The sequence below is a fragment of the Silene latifolia genome, chromosome 2 (assembly GCF_048544455.1).
Source record: "Silene latifolia isolate original U9 population chromosome 2, ASM4854445v1, whole genome shotgun sequence".
NCBI classification, from domain to species: domain Eukaryota; kingdom Viridiplantae; phylum Streptophyta; class Magnoliopsida; order Caryophyllales; family Caryophyllaceae; genus Silene; species Silene latifolia.
In genome coordinates this window covers 162,934,249-162,958,301 of record NC_133527.1, presented here as the reverse complement: position 1 = coordinate 162,958,301, position 24,053 = coordinate 162,934,249, and positions in this window count along the sequence as shown.

Sequence of the window (24,053 nt, the reverse complement as noted above, 5' to 3'; positions counted from 1 at the left end):
CTTTTTGCTTTCCCCTCACCATTATATAACAATAATCATAATTTTCCTGTTATTCAAAAAATTGGTATGTAAAGTACAATATTATAAAAGGGGAAGACTAAATATTTCACTAATATAAGTCATCTCACTAAGCCATGTGTTATAAAAAAATCATTTTTATTATCATGTGTCACATGCTTATTAGTAAAAAAAAATTAAAAAATATAAAGTCTCAAACATACAAAATAAATTAAAAAAAATTGATTCAAACTTTTTATCTCCCTCTCATAACTTTAGTCATCAATTTACCCTATTTATTTAACTTTATTACTTTTATTTAATGATGATCTTTTTACTTTCCCCTCACCATTATATAACAATCAAAATTTCCATTTTATTCCAAAAATTGGTATGTAAAGTTTACATAGATAACTATAATATTTTTTTACTTTTTTCTTTATTGTATATTGAATTAATTAGAATCTTATTTTTTTTTATTTTTTGTTTTCAAATTGCAGGAGTATGATACATACTCACATAATTTAAAAATGTTACCTTAAGCAACTTTTTATTAGTTGAATATACAACTCTTTTTGTTAGACAGTATAATGAACTGAATGAGGTGATTATTAATGATAGAATCGGTTACATTATATAGTGAACTGTCTTGGAGGGTACTCCAAGAATATTCCTAATATTCTATAGGATATTATCATGGTATCCATAATAATATCTTTCTTATATGATAATATATTCTCTAATACACCCCCTCAGTCGAAACGGTAGTTGACGGACGCTTCGACTGGACTAAAAAAGATATAATTGATGACGCCGTTGTAGATGAGCCGACTTGATATTTGTCTACGCTTTCACCGGATGTGTACCTTGCGCTTGTCTTTGGAAAAGCCACACATAATGACACGAACTAACTGTGCACGAGAGCCAAAACAACTCGTGAGACACAATACTAAAACGTCAAAGTGCACGAGGGCCGTAGCAGCTCGTGAAACACCGACTAAAAAAAACAGAAAATAAAACATGGTGCACGAGGGCCGTAGCAACTCGTGAAACACCAAAACGATGAGGGCCGAAACAAACTCAACGTACAAATAAAATAAAAACAATACTACTAAACCGAAGACAAAGCACACGTCGAGGCACTTCGATCCCGAGGCAGTCATGGTTGGCGGTGCGAGCCGTAGCCGGCAAAGTCATATCACCCGGCCCATGAGGCGGAGTTGGTTGCTGGGGCGAACCTGAGGAGACAGGGAGAAGGCAAGGGTAAGACGCGGCGAGTTTTAGGACGGTGGCGGTTGTCGAAACAACATAGCAAAGAAGTTGTTTTAGCAACTGGGGACTACGGCAAGTATGAGATTACAGCGGCTGCGTAATCGGAGTCAAATCAGCGACCTCTACGGCACAACAACAAGAAATACGATAGGAGGAGGGGTGAGAAATGTATTCCTAATATTATAAATAAGGGTTTGATGTCGGCTGCAGGGGAAGGGTAACGGGCGTGGGGTGTGGTCTAGTCGGGGAAGGGTGGTCCGGTGACAGGTGGTTTCATGGCTGGGTTGTGTGAAGATTAGGGCTGAAGCTGGGTAAGGAATGGAGGGATAGATCGGGTGGTGCAGGGGAAGGGTAGTGGTAGTTAGGGTTTGGCATGGGCCGGGTTGAAGGGATGGGTTGGGTATCGGATTTAGTGGGTATTAATGACGGTAGTTGTGATTGGCAGGGGAAAGGGGAAAAGGGTTTATGGCCTTATGGGTAGGGTGAAGGGTTCCTAGATCAACTTTATTAAAGAAAACAATACTACTCCTAATAAGTAACTAATTAATTAACTAATGAAAGGTGCATACGGCCGATTTATGAACGAGATACCTGCCGGAGATGGTATAAGACGACCATCTCCGGCCGGCGGAGTAAACACGTTTTTGGAGCAAGTGGAAGAGTTTTTGAAAGGATCGGTTTTTAGGCTGATACCATGTGAGACAGTATAATGAACTGAATGAGGTGATTATTAATGATAGAATCGGTTACAATATATAGTGAACTGTCTTGGAGGGTACTCCAAGAATATTCCTAATATTCTATAGGATATTATCATGGTATCCATAATAATATCTTTCTTATATGATAATATATTCTCTAATACTTTTCACTATGAAGTTTCATGCGGCGGCCCTAAAACCCCATCTATAATCTATACAATCTAATTAAAGGGGTACTTAAAATGACAAATTTAATTAAATGTAACATGAAAATTTTTTTGTGACGTGGATTATCAATTTATAGTTACATGGCAATGATTTCATTCACTCATCTATGAATAAGTCTATACAATTTAATTAAATGGTACCTAAAATGACAAATTTTAATGTGACAAAAGAATTTAAATGTAATAAACTTTTTAGTTTTCTCTCATCTTTATACCTATTAATAATTAACTAGGTTTGTGACCCGTGAAATTCACGGGTTTATCTGTTTTAGTTTTGATATTTTATCGTATTGTTAATATTTGTTCGAGCAATTAGTTGTTGATCCATTTGAAAATATACAGCCTTGAAATACATAGAAATTAGTTAGTTTATACTTTATTTCTTTGACAACTTTGGTTTATTTTTTTAAATCGAATCTTGCAAGTGACAATGTGGTAGCTACTAATTTTGAGAAACTTGACAACGGAGCAATGACAAAGACGACTCATTATATATACGTGTGTTTTACTCCACAATATAATAAAGTGAGTTTTTTAAATATTAAAATTAAGAAACCATCTGTATATAATAAATTCCATATGAAAAAATCTTCAATGACGCCTTATAAGGTTGTAAACTCAATACCTCAGTATAGTCATCTCCAAATTATTTCCAGACCTCTCCATCAACCCTCCCATATAAATATCTTTGAAGTCATATCACCACGTGCATGCTTCAAATATTATTTACATCCGAAAAACATTTATTATATCGATATAAAAATATTAGATACGATTCAACGGTATGGTCAGTATCTACTCCATGTATTACGAATTAAATTTTCATTTCTATTGCTCAATAATCTAAAAACATATATTCCCTAAATTTGAATTCCAAAAGGTTCATAAAATTTTTTAAGTTCCTTATTACTATTTTAAGAATTTAATCCATCTCTTATTATACTTATGTCCACGATCCTATATAAAAATAAAAATAGTATTAAAGACTATAAAATAATATGTTCCGATTTAAAAAAAAAACACATAAACTTAAAGATATACGGATTAGAATTTAGAAACCATACTATTTAATATTTATCTGAAGGTTCACTTTCGATTCATTTTAGTACGCTTCCTTTTAGTACATGCCTTGATAATAGTTCATATGAAATGAAAAAGAAAAACATATGTTAGAGGTGATTATACTCATGAATACAAAAATACAAATTCAAATAGGTTGATCGGGAAAGCGTAATAGTAAAACTACACAACAATATACGCTTAATAACAAATTTAAAGAAATATTATAAGATCTCCATTTTGAGATCAACGATCATCTTATAATGGTTAAAAAAGCATAAACCACTTAAAAAAGTAGATTAAATTTTATAGAAAAATAATCAAAAGGTGGGAGTTGGAGAAAACTTAAATTGGAAGAGGAAATGACATAATTAAAATGATTAATTATTGTCATGGTGGTTCAAAAAGTAAATTGTGAAATTTTAAAGATTTTTCATTAATTATGAGAGTAGTTTTTTTTTTGTTTTTTTTATGAAATTATTAGAGTAAGTTTTATGTATTATTCCTGTTTTGAAAAAAAAAAACACATAAACTTAAAAACATACGAAGTAGAATTTAGAAATCATACTATTTAATATTTATCCGAAGGTTCACTTTCGCTTCCTTTTATTACATGCCTTGATAATTGTTCATATAAAATGAAAAAGAAAAATATATGTTAGAGATGATTATACTCGTGAATACAAAAATACAAATTCAAATAGCTTGATGGGAAAGTATATAGTAAAATTACACCACAATATACGTTTAATAACAAATTAAAAGAAATATTATAAGACTTCTATTTTGAGATCAACAATCATCCATTACTTATCAGTTTCTAACTTACGTTTTTTTACCTTTAATTTTACCTCAGTTTCGTGCCTTTTGTATTTCTTCCCTCTTTAAATTACACACTGATGGTTTGCCTTATCTGTATTCACATACGTTTCATGGTGCTTTAAAGTTATATAAAAAATACATTGCCCAAAAGATAAAACATCAACCTGGAAAAAACTTGACAAATGAATCAAAACATTGTCACATGTAAGTCACTTAAATTAAACAATCTGGAAAACATGAATTCAAATATAAATCAAACGATTCATAAAACCAACAACATAACAAATTAAAATATACTTTATTGGACACGGCAATAACAACAACAACAACAACAACAACAACAACAACAACAACAACAACAACAACAACAACAACAACAACAACAATAATAATACTCGACAATAATACTCAATATAATCAAATAAATAAATTAAACCATAAAATACAATCCACAACTTAGTAACTCATGAAAAATAGGCATACTCTAAATAAATAAAGTGAGTAGAAGCTATTATAGGTATTATAGATTTTATAGTCATTACACAACCATAAATTCCCATATTTTAATTTAATTTTTAATTTATTTTGTAGTATTATTAAATTAGATAATTTATTGCCGAGGACCTCAAGAGATGAAATAAATAGGACAAAATATTAATGAAAATTATGGGTGTTGAGTAATATAAAGAGTTTTAATAAAATTATTAATATATTATATTACAAAAATTAATTAAATAGGAATAACTTTTAATTAATTTGGGGTGTGTTAAGTATTATGAAGAGTTTTAATCAATTTATTACCATGTTTAATTAAAAAAAAAAAAATAGGAAAATGGTAATAATAGTGTGTGTTCAGTAATATGAAGAGGTTTAATTAATTTACTGACAGGTTTTATTACAAAAAATTTAAAAACAATGAATTAAATAGGAAAAATGTTAAAAATGGTGAGTGTTTAGAAATATGAAGAGGTTTAATTAATTCCTTAACATGTTTTATTACAAAAAATTCAATTAAAAATTCAATTTGAATTATAAATTATGAAATTTATTAACATGTTTTATTACAAAAATTTCAATTAAAATGTCAATATTAATTATAAATTATGAAATTTGATGTAAATTTGTATGGGTTATATAAATTTTGGAAGACAATATATTTAATATACAAAATTAATTTAGGAATAATGATAATATCCTTTAATATTATAGATATAAGTGAATTAAATTAATTTATAGATAAATGATTTAAATTAATGTCATGTAATAATAAATTGATAATCCATGTCACATTAATCCGCCACGTAACATTAAAAATATGCAACATCACATTTAAATATGCTACGTCACATTAAATTTTAATCTAGGTGGCTTTTTTTATCCTACGTGGCTTTGTCTAGGTGGCGTTTATTTCTCATTTTAGGGTAGCCTTTTAATTATATTCTATAGATACGTTCTACTAATTTAGCATATCACTTTTTTCTTAAATGATGAATTTTTGGCTTCCCTCCTCATTTATACTACCTATACACATTGCCATATTTTTGTTTACGATTATCATCTCTTGTGTTATCACAATATATATACTTGTCTACCTGAAACACCTTTGAGATTTTATTTTGTCGGTCTAAACACTCTAATTCATTCAATCAATAAAGAGAACTTAAAATAACGCCTAAATATTTGTTGGAAGATAAACATTCATAGTCCATAATATTTAAGCTGATTAAAACAATAAATTATTAACGATCCCGTGATTTTCACGGGCTCCAAAACTAGTTACATCTAAAAAGTGTGTTAATTCAACAAATGAATAATTAGAAGGGTAGTTGAGGTAATTTGTAAATTTAATTTGTAATCAACTCGGAAAATAAGTAAAAACTAAGTATTGAAATACGGTGTGAGTTGGGATATATACACTATAATGTAGGTGGTAATTAGTAATAAATGAAATACAAGGTGGTAATTTGTAAAATACGGGAAATACTAGCTAGGTGGTAACTTACAATTTTCACTAGATTATATGTACAAAAATTATGGTGTAAATCGTCTTACATTAAGACTAGGTAGTTACCTATCATCTTACATTGAAAAGTGGCCATTTTCTCACTATTATTACAAAAATCATTTTTTTAAAGTGGTCACTAGATTCACTACTTACCTTAAAATGGTTACGGAGTACTCCGTATTATTTATCACAAAATGATTACTTTTTGTGTGTTGTACTTAAATGTATAATTGGTACAAATGTACAATCCATTAACTTAAGAAGTATGAAGGCCATTTAAATTGATTTAAATTATATACCGTCTATGTTTACCATATCTCCCTGTTAATCATTACATTGATACAGAGTAAGGACTAATTAAGGCGTGTTTTAGACTTCATTAGTTTCAAATTTCAAATGTACGGTGTAGAAGAACCAGGGGCGTTTAGATTACGTCTCTCATTATGATGGACAGCCAGATTGATATAAATAAAGTTGGGACAAGAAAATCGTGACATCCCAATTAATGGACGGCTGATATTGTTGTTTAACAAATTAAACGCGACGCCTCGACCACGCTTCAACATATTTTGTCAACTTCTTGTGACTTCCTCCCTATTTTCGTCAACTTTGTTTCTAGTTTCTTACGGATAAAGCTATATGAATGTGGAAATTTCCCTTTGTCATTACCCTTTTGGTTCCGATCATTTATTTACATTTGATTAAATTATCTCTCACTAAAAATAAAAAAATTAAATAAATAACTGAGTTAAAAGAAACATATATTTAAAGTAATGAGAAACTTAAAATTCTCAACCCTTATAATCTTATATCATTAATAATAAGTAAAATTTATCTGAAATAAAAAATAAGCATCACGTTAGTTTGAGTGTAGGTCGTACGGTGGCATGTACTCTAAAGAGCAATAGTAATAGAAAAACTCTATATAAAGTTCTTCTCATATCATATCATATCTATTTATTTCCAATATTTAAAAACTTTAATCCACAATAGAGAAACTTTTTTTTTTTTTTTGGAAATAGACAAAGTTTAAAGATACTTCACATTTTCTGTGTCAGGGTCATTGGTCATCACATTTACATATGCTTAACAACCTAGTTCTTATTTTAGAACTCAATTCTTAAAATTAAGAACCAACTTTATGATTTAGTAGATTAACTCCTTAAATAAAGTTTTTGGTGATAATTTTAAGAATAAGAATTTCTATTGCTAATGCGCTAAAAGTTTTGAGAGTTTAGATAAAAATATTTTGAGTTTTCACCTTTTATTTATTGATACGAAGTGTTTAGGATGAATCGAAACCATGGTCGTGGGAAGTTCTTATTACATCCACCTGATCAACCACGTTATCATACACCTCAATCATTAAAATTAAAAAGAATTAAAATTAACATTGCTCATACAGTAAATAACTAAACATAATCTAAATATGCCGAAATAAAAAAAAATTTCATTGGTGAGGTAGAGTGTACGATAACATAAACATCCGACCTATCTAATAATTTTTCACATTAACAAAGCAAATTTTAATTATCTTATTCACCCACCAATTATATCCAATGATAATCAATTTCTCGGAAATTAGATTGCGTGTTTTTTATAACAAAAATAAGTCAAACTTATAACAAATGCAACCACCCACAAATCCTCTTTTCATGTCGTCACTAATAATACTCTTATGGATTAAAGCTGAATAAAAATAATTGAAGCAAATACGCATATTATCTGTGGGCAACACAAAAGTAATTAGCAAAGATTTAGAGTAGATCAACCAATACCATATTATCGCAGACATTCAACTGTTGTTAGTGCTTACATGTTTATTTAGTGGCGGAAATATTATAGTGGGAGATGAGCCCCTATTGTAACCCCATTAAAGTCGACTATTCCGTATCATTCATAGACAATAACCCCTGAATCAATCTTGCTTTTTATATGAAAAATAAAGTAAAAATTGAATTTTGCCCCACTCGATAATAATAAGTTCGTACCATCAATTCATATAAAGATTACTATGCTAATATACCGAGTAACATACATATAGCAATATACGCCGGGTATATTATACTAGCTACTCCGTATTAGATTAATATAATATTTCAGGGAATTGTGACACCGCTAGAAATTCAGAATAATTAGTCGTTGTATAAGGTAAATTATACTCCTTAGTTCCTTCTTGGTTATTTGTTTGACTTTGGTTTTGGCACAGACTAAGGAAAGAGAAGGAAGTCAACTATTAGATAGCAAATGGAACAAATTGAATGTGGAGGATCCAACTGCCTATCAAAGTCGGACATTCCTAAAATAGAAAGACAAATAATTGACTGAAATACCAAGAAATGAAATAGGCAAACAAATGACAGGGACGAAAGGAGTATTTCTACTCCCCCAATCATTTAATTGTCCTTAATTAAATCATCTAAAGTAAGTATCTTAAACGATAGTAGATTATTAGTATGTCTTCCTTAAGACAGATATATTCGTCTTAAGAATAAAACGGGTCAAGTATTACCCACCTGCATAGATGAACAAACTTTTTTACTAATCTCAATGCATTCTGTTTTTGTCTTATATATAATACATAACATGTGTTAAGGTTAAGACGAATATGCCCGTTTTAAACGAGAATTTATCCTTAAATGAAGAGACTAGTCTATATTTTTTGTACACATTTCACCAAAAAAATAAATTGTTAATAAAAAGGAAGATATGAGTTTCCTGAATTGGCCCACTGAATTTATATAACATAGTCTATTTACATTTACTATTAGGGAGTACATATTTACATGTGTTAATATTGAGCGAGCCGCACTATAAATACGTACCAAATCACACAAAGTTCTTCACAAACCTTAGCACACTAAAAAAAAAAAAAAAAAGAGAGAAATGGGGTTAACAAGCAACACAACCACCTCATCCATACAAATAATGAGATGGAGTTCACCAATTCCTTATTTATTTGGTGGTTTAGCCCTCATGTTAGCTCTAATTGCCATCTCACTTGTTATACTAGCTTGTTCGTATCGAAAAAGCAACCAACCTTCTTCCGATCACGATGATACGGAAAAGGGGATGGTTACGAAAAGCAAGGCGGTCGAAGATTTGCCGGAAATTGTCGTCATCATGGCCGGAGACGATAAGCCGACTTACATAGCCATGCCTAGTAACTTATTGCCATCACATGTTGGTGGAGCTCTGAATTCTACTCTACCTCTTGCTGAAAAACCAGATGTGGTATAATTAAGTTTATAAAGGTAGGAGGCTAATATTGCCTAAGGCCTAAGGGGCATCTTTTGAAACAAAACAAATTTTGTTAGTTTAATTACTTTTTACCATTTTTGTAGTTTTACGGGAAAAGGTGTAAATTTTCTTGGAATTAAAGGGTTTGATGCTAATAGTAGCATAATTTTGATGGCGTTTAAGTCATTTGACTAATTGTAGTATCTTTTTTATTGTATTTTCCAATTTTCTGCTAATTAGATAAGTTGACAAAAGATTGAATCGATAATTTGTGACATATTTCAATTCTATGATCATGATGTTCCTTGTAACTCCTTTTATGGGGTAACAATGGCAAAACCAGTTGAAATAGATTACTATTGACTCGTTTTAATTTTATTGTCATTTATTCATTTTATATGGGGGATTTAGGTTGTACTCCTTCTGCCCCAATTGTATACTCGGATTTTTTTTAAATTTTCGGAAGGGTATGATGTTAATCAAATATAAATAATGAATGATTAAGAAGCAACTAAAAACCTAACAAAACTTATTCTTAAAATTCAGTAACGAAAATGAAGTACTTCATAGCATTTTTGAAGCCAGGATCTTCAATTATACTCCTTTCGTCCCAATTTTCACCTACAATGAACAATGACAATTTCTCTTTAGCTTCCTTCTCTATATTAGTCTTCCAAGTTGTATAAATTTAGTAAATGTGTCATCATGAGGTTGTGATCAACATAACTACTTGTAACTTGACTAACAAAAACTTGCTATATACGGCAAGAAAAAGATATGGGAATAGCATTATGAGTTGGTGGGAGTTAACTTAGCTCATAAGAACAAACCCTTAGCTTAAATGAGTCTCTATACCACTAACTCTTAACTTATTATGCCACATCATTTCCAATAATCATAACAATTTCAAATCACTAATCTATTATTATCATAATTATTCAATCATAAACTAATATTATATTATAAATAATTAATTTAATTTGAAGCTTGTAAAACAACACAATCAAGGTCATCTAGCTAGGGAAATCACAATGAAATGGAACTCACCAATTCCTTATTTATTTGGTGGGTTAACCATAATGCTAGGGTTAATTGCCATAGCACTTGTAATACTATTTTGCTCTAATACAAATAATCAACCCTCTTCTGATGACCATGATCATACAAATCAGGGGACCTCTCCAAAGAGCAAGGTGGTCCTATATTTGCATGCAGTTGTTGTCATCATGGCCGGCGACAACGCTCCGACATACATAGGGTTGCCTATCAACGTATCACCCGATGTTGATAAAGAGGTAGTGTAATTTTTTTGTTTACGTGTATAGGAAGCTGGAATAACAATTTTGATATAATCGAACTAGATTTAAACTCATGTCATACCAGGTGAGCTACTTGACATCTGCACAAGCAATAGAAATCGAGGGTAGGAATGGCATCGCGTATTCTGCTAACCATTTTTACATTTTTGTTGGACAAAATTACGAAATTATCGGATGTTGTGCTGCCATAGCACAATTTTGATTCAATTAGAGTTATTTAATTAATTGTATCTCTTTTAGTTGAGCACAATTTTGATTCAATCTAATTTTGTAGTGAGAGTTTTCATATCATTGACATATATTGAAGCTACAATTTAATTGGGACAAAGTTTTACGTCTACTATAATTACTACATAGTAATTTTTTATTTTCATATGTACTCCTAAAAATCATAATATTAGTCGATAAGGCACACATATTTGTAGTTGAATTGGAACATGTCTTTTTTCTAGAAAAACAAAGCTAGGATAGTGTATGAGTGCCATCATCTTATCATTGGACCAAATCCCCATAACTAATGAATAAAGATTATAAAACCATATTGAAAATTTGTAGGAGTAGTAATACAAATTATACTTTTCATTGTATGTAAATCGATGCACTTATTTTTCCGGGCCATACAAAATATCATCCTCAAAAGTATGTAGTAGCTAGATTTAAGGGTAACTTAGTTATAAAATTATAGTTCGATGATGTTGTAAAACGAATATATGGTACTAATTTGGTGTTATGAAACAAAAGTTGAACGATGTGTACAATGTAGTATCACAACATTATTTATTACTCCCTCCCGGTCATTATATTGTTCTCATTTGATATGAGCACAATATTTAAGGAAAAGTATTAAAATAAGAGTAAAAGAGTTGTATGGGGTTGGTGATATGAGAGAGGGATGAATTAGAGCATCTCCAATGGTTAAGCAAAAGGACTTGCTTGCAAATAAAAAAGTTTTCAAACTCCTTGCTTAACCATTGGAGCACTTTACATGTACTAGCTTAAATTTACATGTACTAGCTTAAATTGAGCTAGTAGCTCCATGTAGTAGCTCAAATGGGCCCACAAGAAAAAATCTACTCCGTACCAATTAAAACAACACTTAAATATTTTCAATTTTTATTTTCTAGGTAAAATAAGTAAATGTATTAATTAAAAGAGTGTTGTGGAAGGTAGTTGACATATGGTGCATTTAAGCCACCACAGTAAGCTAGTAGCTTACCATTGTAGTAGTTTGTAGCTTAAAAATATTCTAGCTTGAAAATCTTATGTGGCAAAGGTAAGCTAGTAGTAACTAGCTTACCATTGTGGATGCTCTTATTAGTAGTTAAATAAAGAATTGTGGGGCCAAAATATAAAAGAAAGTAATAAAATAGGAGTAAAAGAGTTGTGTGGGGTTTGATGATCTGAGAGAGAAATGAATAAAATAAGAGTAAAAGTTTCTAAAAATAGAAAGGGGAACATTAGTTGAATAATCCGTTTCGGAAAAGAGAGAACATTATAGTGACTGGGAGGGAGTATTTTCTTTTTAGTAAAACTTATCGAATTTGATTTAATTTATTAACTAAATCATAGTGAAATTTTTTTAGGTGACTGGATTACTAATCCACCCTCTGTCCTCAAACTGAACTTCTTACGTCAAAATCTACTTGTATTTAACCGAGTTTTTCATACGATTTTTTCTTATCGAGTCTCCCTCCACCATTGACTTGTTAGCTAGTAAAAACAGAGAAAATAGAGGGTAGATCCCAATATCTAGAAAGTATATTCCACATCATTTCCACTGATAAACATTTACAAGAGGGAGTGGTTGAATTGGGGTTGAAGCTTCTACGCAAGTAGAAACAAATAAAGGCAGAAATGAGCATCAGTTCCACTAGTAACATTTTTTGAGGGAGTATTAATTTGAAGGCAAAGTAAAAGGCACATAAACAGTATTGAGCATCAGCATACATGTGTAAAGTGTAAAGTCATCATCACACAAACAAGGACATTTTGTTCACATAAAGCACCAAATGTCAATATTTTTTTTTTTCCAAAATTAAATTGATTGGTTAGAAAAGCATACGCGACGGCTCGACCATGTAAAGAGGGAGCCTCTCTCATCCCAGGTGCTACATGTTTTTATTATATAATATTTGTCCATTAGTGGGAATATTATTGTCTAACTTATTTGCTTATTCAATTTGTGTTATATTCTCTACAACTAGTGTTGCCTTGCAAACGATCCAATCGGATTAGGTCCGGATCGTTCAATTTCAATTTAGGTTTGAAAGAATTCAGGTCGAGTCGGGTTGGAGCGGGTTATTTCGGGTTCAAGTCATTTTCGGGTGGATTGTTATCAAGTTATTTGGGGATAACAATCAATACAATGATAAATATTTGGGTCGAGCTAAATAGGGTCGGGTCAATTTGGGTTTCAAGCCTTTAATTCGGGCGTGGGTTAGGTTTTTCGAGTCAGGGTTATTCGAGTCAGTTTTACAAAGTCTAATTTTTCAGTACCATTTTGTGTTCATTCAATTTCAGACCGATTGTAGCTTGTGTTAGGTAAGGATATGAAGCTAATGAATACAAGTTGGATTAGGTGGTTGAAGGTCAGGTTGTGATTGTAAAGCTTTTGTTTCAAATTACTTATTTTAGATGTAAAGTCACTTTTGCTATGTTATATTTTAATAGGTCAATTTGGGTAGCATCCTTCGGAATTCCGGTCCTATGTTTTAGGATTGAGTTGAGTCAATTTTGATCATAGTCATTATGATAGAATTGTTTTGTTAAGTCTATTTGAGACGAGTGAATTAGGAATACTTAACACAATACTCCACAAACTAGTTTGTGGTTGCACCACAAACTTTATTTAATAATTTAAGGTTTTTTTTTGGTGAAATTTTTTAAGCATTTTTAATTTTAAAACTACTATCTTTAATTATTTTGTTTGTGTTTATGATATCTTATATCTCCATTTTTTGGCGAACATTACCAACGTGGCAATTCCGACAAAAAAGTCAAGTCTCAGAATAATACTAAGCTTAATAAGAAAAATTCATAATTCAATAATTAAAAAGCTAATTAATATGACAGCAATCTGAACTCTTGAATGAATGGGTGATAAAGATTGTTCAAGAGATGTAAACATTCTAAACAATGCCAAAGAGATCTTAACTTAGTAGTTAAGATGAAGATAATGTGATGATAGGTTACGAGTTCAAATCTTCCACCCTCATATATTATAATGGCCTTGCACACAGTTGCACCTGATTATTTGACACCAAAAAACCATTCCAAACAATTAACAATAAGAATTAAGCGGGTCTTTGTGGCTTGTATCAGTGTATACATGAACTTAATCCTATTCACTAGCAACATTCATTACAAACGGCAATATTGTTACAAAGATTTTCGAGTAGACAACACACAACAATACGTAAAGTGTGCAAGGCCTATGTCATACATTATGGGATTCCATGGAGCTTAATGGCTAATAACTAAGGGGTGTTCATTAGTCCATTTAGATTATAAAATTGGATTGAAATCGAAATTAAAACATTTTGATCTGTATCCTTTAGTACAAGTGCTTTCAGGATTCCTATTCCAGTTCGTGCTTGAGTTTTACTGGTTCGAATCGGAAAGACCATAATTAATATTAATTAATATTGTTCACTTTTCCCTTTCACTAGTTTAAATAAGAGATTTTTAAAATGTTGGTTATCTATGCTTAATTTGTCGTTTAACACTTCAATAGTAGTGAAAGAATTGATGCTTAAATTAGATTGAAGATACTATCATTATGTTCATGAGTTAAAACTATTCGAACTGGCTAACTTTTCGGGTGAAAATGTGCTATATGAACTTACATTGTTGGATATGTCATGTACTCCCTCCGTACCACACCAAAGGTAACGTAGGGAAAAGTGGAGTATTTAAGAAAATGTGGAAAAAGTAAGGGTAAAGAGGGAAAAATAGGTGGGGTATGTAATTGTTGGTTTAATTGTGGGTTAGTAGGTGGGGTATGTAATGGCATTTTGTGTAAATATCAAATGAGTATAAGGATAATTTGGTAATATTGTGGGCCAAATAAGGAATGTTACCTTTGGTGTGGTACGTCCGTTTATAGTAAGTGTTACCTTTGGTCTGGTACGGAGAGAGTATGTGTCAGGCACTCAGACACGATCTTTAACAGTAAATACTATTATACAACTGGTTGTACAAGAGCAGTGTACAACCATAATCAATCTTGTTGAGCTTATGTGTATTTTTTTCGAGCTCTTATATGTTTTTATTTATATTTTAATTTTTTGATGTCAAAAATTAAAATTTAATTGAGCTCCTATATATTATTTTTGAGTTTCATTATAATTTTTTAAGTTCAATATTTTTATAATGGAGCTCGGATTCTTTTAAACAAAGCTCATAATCTATAAGTCTAAACTCGACTAAATAATTCTAAAGCTCGGGTTCTTTTCTATACAACCAATACAACTGGTTGTATAGTCTATTTAGTGAAAATATACTAATCGACTAATTAACTAGAAAATTTCTCCCTTTTCAAATTATTTTCAAAACATTTTTTTTTCTCTCGCATAATTAACTAAACATATAAACAAAATGTAACAGATTATTAATTATATCATTAGTTAGTGAATTACACCGTACATTCTAAAACCTTTTTATATTATCACAAAATCTCATTGAAGACAGACACTATCCGTCACAAGCTGAAGACGGATAGTATCCCTCTCACAAGAAGCAAGTGGCAATATGTATGAGTGCTCCATTTTCCCTCCCACTTGCCAAACCACTTGCTTTATTGTGAGAGGTCTTCAGCTTGTGACGGATATTGTCCGTCACAAGCAAGACGCTTTGTTATATTATAGAGCTAATCAAAAGAGATCAACTTTTGCATTCTTTTAAGTAAAAAAGTCATACTCTCCTATGAAACTCATAAAAGTACCAAGGATCAAAGAAGCATCATAGAGAATCTTCCTTGTAAAAAGGGTAAAATAGTAAATTAAAACAGCAAACAAATTAATTTCCTTGAACACATTTCACAAGTTCTCTGGCTTGTATATGCCTATAAATACACACAAGAACCCTGAATACCTGTTAAATTCAACTGCATTACTCATTTACTAATTACTCAACAAACAAAGTAACAGCAAAATTAAATGATAGAAACAAATACAAAAACAGTTGAAAATTTGGCAGTAACATGGAGATGGAATTCTCCAACACCATATCTATATGGTGGACTAGTTATAATTATGGGGTTAATTGCTACGGCATTGCTTATTCTCGTTTGTTCCTATCGAAAGCGACCCACCTCTCCTGACTCTGGTGGTGCCTGGGTATTGCCCGAGACACGAGACCGTGTTGACTTCGAGTTTGACACTAAGCCTAAGATTGTGGTGATCATGGCCGGAGATGATGTACCTACCTATATTGCAGCACCTACTGCAAAATTTGCTTCTGCTAATAATAATAATAATAATAATCTAGAATTATGTACTTGCGGCTCTCGTGTTTAGTCTCTTTAGGAGTAATTAATACTGTATAATTAGAGTTTAGAGTAGCTATTAATACTTATCATTTCCCGGTTATTTGTTATCTTTGTTTTGAAATTCTCGTACCAGAAAAAAGATAACTATTGATAGGGATTCATCGAAAATTCTTGTTTTGTTCTCATGGTTGAATCGGCCTAATGATCTAAATTAGCTTCTGAGATTAGAATTAGATCCGAGGTAGTAGTAATTTTACAAAAGCATGCTGATTAGGAAAGGACGTTGCATTAAGGCCCCCATATATAATGCCACGGGGGTTTTCTATTCTTCTACGGCATTTAATTAGGTACATCCGTACATAGTTACATGCTCCATAGTCCCTCGTATAAAGAATTATATTGACCCTTGCTTATAGTTATATGCGGAAGTGCAAATTTCGTACATAGATGAGGGAAAATGATCACTGATGTCACGTAGTTTTGTTTTGTAGTTTTTGAAAACGTATTTTACTAGCTAAAAATTTAGAATTGAAGATATCAAAATTCATGATCTATAGTTCATAGGGTGTCCAAATGTTCATAAAAAACTGAACTGCAGTAACCGAATAAAAAAAAACTGAAAAACTGAAGCGTTTACAACAATTTTAATCGATTAACCAAACAATTTAAAACCATTAAAAACGGTTTGGTTACTGGTCTTGTTTTGATCCCTAACCAAACCGTGTTCTTATGGGATTTACAAATTCTCATTTAACACGAAAATCTCCGTCCTAAGATTAAGGCGGGTCGAATAATAACCCACTAGTTTAGATACGATAAACGGCTTATTATTCCCTAGGCATTTCACTTTTGTCTTATTTATCATATTTGACTTATTTTAACCTTAAGACGTATATGTGGGTCTTTAGTGAGTCTTGTTGGGATGGGACTAAATCAAGGATTTTTGTTTGTTATAAGGATTTAGATCGGTGATTTCTAGTACTCGGTAGTACATTCCTGATAGTTTACTCTTTTTTTTTCCCCCTCAAATTCCACCCAAATTTGTCGATAATCTATATATGGAGAGCAATACAGCGTGACGCGGCGACACGGAACGAAGGAAAGACAATTAAAACGCAGTTGGGAGTGAATGGAAAAAAACAAAACAAAAAATTCCAAAGTAAAGGCCACAAGTAACCGCAGAATTAAAGAACTATTAATGCATTATTTAGTTTCATGCAGTACAAAAGCAATTTAATTTAGTACCAGAAAAAAGCAGTATAAAGGTATTGGGTACTTGGCCACTTGGGTGGTTAAGCTGCAGCAAATAGAAACATTGCAAGCATCGATAGATAATGCAGCTTTAAATTTTGCAATTTAAAAAAGAAAAAAAAAATTGCCGACAAATGGAGTATCTCACCAAGGGTAGTTTGGTTCCAAGTATTGGAAGGGTATGAAATGGATTGTGATACCATAGTGATATGGAGTTAGAACCTCATACCTGTTCATATGTGTTTGGTTCGACCTGGAATAGATATAGAGGTAGTAATAAGATGGAATGGAGTTAGAAACATAAGTGAACTCATGGTTATGAGAGGGTTAGAATGGAATTAAAATCCATTGGGTATCTAACTCCATTCCAAAAACCTCTAACCAAACACTAGAATTGGGTAAAAAGTACTGAAATGAGTAAAATACATACTGCGAAAATAAATTACGCTTTTTTATTGTTGAATGCGTTCCAAATTGTAAAGGCAATTATACAAATTCTAGGCAGAACGAGTTAATCATAAAAAATCATCATTCGTATTAGTGAAGAAGTAATTACAATATACTTGTGTCGTCCACCTTACATAAGGATTAAGTGTGTGTTTTTTAAGCTGAATTTGTAAAAAGAGCCGAGTTTAAATTGATTTGATGTATATTTGAATTTCTCATCAAAATTGTATTTGGATTAAATCGGAATAAAATCATTTCCAATCTATTCAGAATTAAATTGACTCGATCCAAAATTGGTCAATCGAAAAACCTACACAAACTTAAAGAAACTATTCCGAAATTACTTTCAGATTTGACGTTAGAGACATAAACAATCTTAACCACTAAGGCCGTTCAAAATGTTACGATATATTATCGTGTTTGTATTTTCGTATATATGGGCCACGTGTATATGGGCCGATGTCACATAGGGTTTTTCATGTCATGTAGGGTTTTACGTGTATTTATTCATCGTTGTATTCGGTTGTTAACATCATCAATACATACACAAAACTTTCTCCCAATTCGTCTGTCTCTTTTCATGGTAATCAAAGCTAGGGTTACTAGCATCGTATGAGTGATAAGTCATCTCATTCAGACACCGGTGGTGATCAAGAAACACACGCAGATTCTAACCTCGAGTCTGACGATACACACGCGGATTTCGATTTTGAATCCGACGATATGTCAAAGAAACTGAGTCCTTATTTCCTTTCAACCGCCGACAAATCCGGCGATAAGTTAATTGTGGTAGAATTGAAAGGGGATAATTATGATGAGTGGGCTGTGAAGATGCGAGCGCGGTGCGCTTCGTTCAAAGAAGAAGACGGGTTTCATTGATGGTACCATCAAGAAGCCGGCCGATGATTCTGACGATCTAGAGGATTGGTACATGGTGAATGCCATGATTGTCAATTGGATTTTCAACACGATTGAACCAGGTCTAGGTTCGTCGATTACGTATGTTGAAGAAGCTAAGACGCTATGGGATGACATAGAGCAGCGTTTTAGCATTGGGAACGGACCGAAACTACACCGTGTCAAGGCATCTATTGCAGGCTGCAAACAAGAAGACAATGAGTCAATTGTCGAGTATTTTGGAAAGCTTAAGCGATTTTGGGATGAACTCGATAAGTATGATAAAGACCCAATTTGCGATTGTGGCGGATGTAAATGTGGAATTAATAAACAGCTTGAAAAGAAGCGTGATCAAGGTAAATTACACGACTTCCTACTGGGACTCGCTGCTGATTACTCCACCATTTTGTCAAATTTGTTGTTGCAGGAACCTTTGCCCTCCCTCAATAGGGCTTACTCTATCTTGATACAAGAAGAGGGAGTCCGTGGAAAGGCGAAAAGCCGAGTGACAGGGACTCGTGATGGTGAAACCAGAGCTGACCCAGTCGGTTTTGCTGCAAAAATTCAACCATCAGGGACCGTTGGACGTACGGAGGAAGCAAGGGACAGAGAAGGAGATGCTACTCGACCACACTGTGATAAATGCAATAAATATGGTCATACCCGCGCCAGATGCTTTGACATTATCGGATATCCGAAAGGATGGAGGGATAGGACCCGTGGAGGTAGTCGCGGTGGTAGAGGTGGAAGAGGAGCTAATAATGCTCGCGTCAATGATGGAAATTCCGAGGGCCAAGAAGAATTTGTGACTGTACCCAAAGAAAAATGGGAAGCCTTTGTGAATCATACCAAGGCGTCTAGTTCGAACGCGCGTATGAATGGTAAGACGGACAATGATTTTTTTTGGTTGCTTGATTCCGGTGCTACGCATCATATGACGGGTTGTTTTGAAATATTGAAAGACGTACAAGATATTGATCCTTGTACGATAACTTTGCCTAATGGTAAATTTTCAAAGGCAACAAAAAAGGGTTCTGCCGTGGTAAATGACGAGCTGCGATTGACGAATGTGCTTTTTGTCCCCGAATTTCATTGCAATTTAATATCTATTTATCAATTAAATTTCGAACTTGATTGCACTGTGAATTTCACTAATAAAATGTGTATTATACAGGACCGCGTGTCGATGAAGACGATTGGGGAGTGTGATCAAAGAGGGCGGCTATATTTAATTCGAGGGACTAAACGGAAGAAATCGAAGAACTTCTTGAGAATCCTACAAGATCCATTCGTTCTTTTTTCTCTGGCAGATGTTCAGAACTTCATCTGGGTTCAAATCCTACTGAGAAGCCCACTAGAGATCCGAAATTGTTGAAGAAACATCTTGTTGTTTCTTTTGCCCCTTCCAGGCGATCGGAAAATAAAGAAATGATTAATATATTCAAGATAATTACGTATTTACAAAATAGCGTCTCAATTCATCCTATTTCACCAGATCCGGGATGTGATATGGTTCCGAAGGATGAACCGGATATGGACAGTTCCGATAAGATTTCATTCTTGAACAAAAATTCATTTTTTTACTTATTTAATCTATTCCATGATCGAAACAAAAAGGGGGGATACACATTACACCACGATTTTGAATCTGAAGAGAGATTTCAAGAAATGGCAGATCTATTCACTCTATCAATAACCAAGCCGGATCTGGTGTATCATAAGGATTTGCCTTTTCTATTGATTCCTGCGGATTGGATGAGCTAGTGGACCGAGAGCTATGACAGCACGAAAGCTCACTGATGATGCTCGCATTTGACATTCACGGCTGGGACATCCCTCGAAAAGAGTAGTTAGTCTTTTACCTTTCGTTAGCAATAATAAGCATTTCGATGCAGTTTGCGATGTTTGTATGCGTGCAAAACAAACAAGAGAACAATTTAATAGTAGTGAGAATAAAGCCAAAACCATTTTTGAGTTAATTCATGTTGATTTATGGGGAGATTATCGAACTCTTTCATCTTGCGGGAGTCATTATTTTTTAACCATTGTCGATGACTATTCTCGAGCTGTTTGGGTTTATTTAATTAAATCCAAGAATGAAGTTTCCCAATTGTTACGTAATTTTGTTGTTATGGGAAAGAGGCAATTTAATGCCGATGTGAAAGTGGTGCGTTCCGATAATGGGACTGAATTCACTTGTTTGAGGGATTATTTTGCTAGTCTTGGTATTATTCATCAGACAACATGTGTAGGTACTTCCCAACAAAATGGAAGAGTAGAGCGAAAGCATCGTCACATTCTTAATGTTGCTCGAGCTTTACGATTTCAGGCTAATTTACCCATCGATTTTTGGGGAGAATGTATTTTAAGTGCAGCATATTTAATTAATAGAACCCCATCTTTGTTGCTTGAGGGGCGTACTCCTTATGAATTGTTGTTTGGTAAAATTCCCAATTATGATAATTTGCGTACATTTGGATGTTTATGTTACGTGAAGCATCCACGTAAAGATGGTGACAAATTTGGGAGTCGTAGTAGACGATGTATGCTCGTTGGATTTCCTTTTGCTAAAAAGGGTTGGGAAGTATACGATTTGGATACTAAAGAATTTTTCGTTTCAAGGGATGTCGTTTTTGATGAAAATATATTTCCATATTCCCTTGACAATACTACAGTGAGTAACAAACACCATGTCCCTCAACTTGAGGCCGAAAATTTAAATTCCGAGGTAGCAGGGGAATTAATTTTGGAGGATGTCGGTATTGATTCGGATGTTGTGAACGAGCAGCCGCAGGTCTCGCCTGAATCCGAATCCGAGCAGCCCATTTCTACGGAGGAGAATGTATCCAATCCCTCTTCAAGTGATGCCATTGATTATGGCCGTGGTAAACGACCGCATGTACCGTGGTCGAAATATAGTGAAGACGAGTATGTCACTGGTAGTGCTCGCGTGTTGGTCGATGAATGTAGCCCCTCTTCTAATGATCACACCCCTTCGTCTGAATCAGGTACGCCGTACTCCTTGACACATTTTATTTCTAGTGATAAATTTTCCATTCGACATCGTGCTTTTGCTGCAGCTGTCGATGCTAATATAGAGCCCAAATCCTTCAAAGAGGCTGCCAAGGACGATCGTTGGTGTGATGCCATGAGTGTTGAAATTGCAGCGTTGATTCGCAATGATACATGGGACATCGTTGATTTACCCAAAGGTAAGACGACCATTGGTAATAAATGGGTCTACAAAGTCAAACTGCGAGCTGATGGGTCGGTCGAAAGATTTAAGGCACGACTTGTGGTGCTTGGTAATAGACAAGAGGAAGGAGTAGATTTTTTTGAGACATTCGCTCCGACTGCTAAAATGGTAACGGTCCGTATTTTTCTTGCTCTTGCGGCTTCTAAGCAATGGGAATTGCATCAAATGGACGTACATAATGCTTTTCTCCATGGTGACTTGGAAGAAGAAGTTTACATGCGCTTACCACAAGGCTATTCTGTTGATTCACCGGGAAAGGTATGTCGTCTCAAGAAGTCTTTATATGGTCTCCGTCAAGCTTCTCGTTGTTGGTTTGAAAAACTATCCTCTTCTCTTTTAGCCCATGGTTTCAAACAATGTCTATCCGATTATTCTCTGTTTGCATTTCGGTCTAAAGGAGTTGAGGTATATGTCTTGGTGTATGTCGATGATCTTGTGATTGGTGGCAATAATGTGGAGGCGATTCGTCGTGTGAAGGAATATCTTAGTTCCTGCTTTTATATGAAAGATTTAGGTACCTTGAAATATTTTCTAGGTATTGAAGTGGCTAGAAGCTCCTCCGGTATTTTCATTTGCCAAAGGAAGTATGCACTCGACATTTTGACGGAAACCGGTTTACTAGGTAGCAAACCTGATCAAGTGCCCATGGACCAAAACCACAAGTTGGCCAACGCCACTGATGGTTTCTTTGACGATCCCGAGCGTTACCGACGATTAGTTTGGCGTTTGATTTACTTAACTAACACGCGCCCGGATTTAGCTTACAGTGTTCACACTTTGTCACAATTTATGAAAGAGCCTCGTATTTCGCATTGGGAAGCAGCTCGGAAGGTCGTTCGTTATGTGAAAAGTAGTCCAGGACAAGGTTTGTTGTTTCGAACTGGTTCGTGTCTCGAGTTGTCAGTTTTTTGTGATGCTGATTACGCTAGTTGTCCACTGACTAGGCGGTCTTTAACAGCGTATTGTGTATTTTTTGGGGGTACCCTTGTCTCTTGGAAAACGAAAAAGCAACCGACCGTTTCTCGTTCTTCCGCTGAGTCTGAATATCGTGCTATGGCGGTTGCCACGTGTGAAGTGAAATGGTTACGAGGTATCTTGGATTTTTTATCTGTCCCCATTGATGTGCCGGCTTTGCTTCACTGTGATAATCAAGCGGCACTACATATTTCTCGTAATCCGGTATTTCACGAACGTACTAAGCACATTGAGATCGATTGTCATTTTGTGCGTGAAGCGATACTTTGTGGGATGATTCGTCCCGTTTATGTGCACACGAGTGATCAAGTGGCGGATTTATTGACTAAAGCTTTGGGTGTGCGCCAGTTTACTCATTTGCTTTCCAAGTTGGGCGTCGTTGATCCCCACGCTCCAACTTGAGGAGGGGTGTTACGATATATTATCGTGTTTGTATTTTCGTATATATGGGCCACGTGTATATGGGCCGATGTCACATAGGGTTTTTCATGTCATGTAGGGTTTTACGTGTATTTATTCATCGTTGTATTCGGTTGTTAACATCATCAATACATACACAAAACTTTCTCCCAATTCGTCTGTCTCTTTTCACAAAACAAGGCGTCGAATTGATGTTACTCGAACAAACTTATCAAAAACAACGCAATGACACCAAACTTGAAATAGAAGTAAACACGAAATCACATCATCTATTAGAGGATTAAAAGCAGTATTCCTATATAGTGTTAGTTAACTTAGTGTCTTTATTTTTGTGCCAATTTGTATTCTTAGAACCTAACGATTTAGTAGATTTCTCACGCCTTTATCTAGAATTTAATGTCATATCATTTATGTGTATATCCTATATATTCTATTAGTAGGGGGAGAGGAAAGTTTTGAAGGGGATTAGGGTGAGGATACAGTAGAGTAAATTAGGTGTGCTATTTTCTTTAACATCTTAGGCTCTGTTTTTCCTGATTTTATTTGAGCTCATTTCAGTTCAACTCAGCTCGTTCAACTTAGTTATATTTAGTTGAATTCAGCTTTATTCAGTTCATCTCATTTACTCAGTTCAGCTCAGTTTTATTTAGTTCAACTTAGCTATATTCAATACAGTT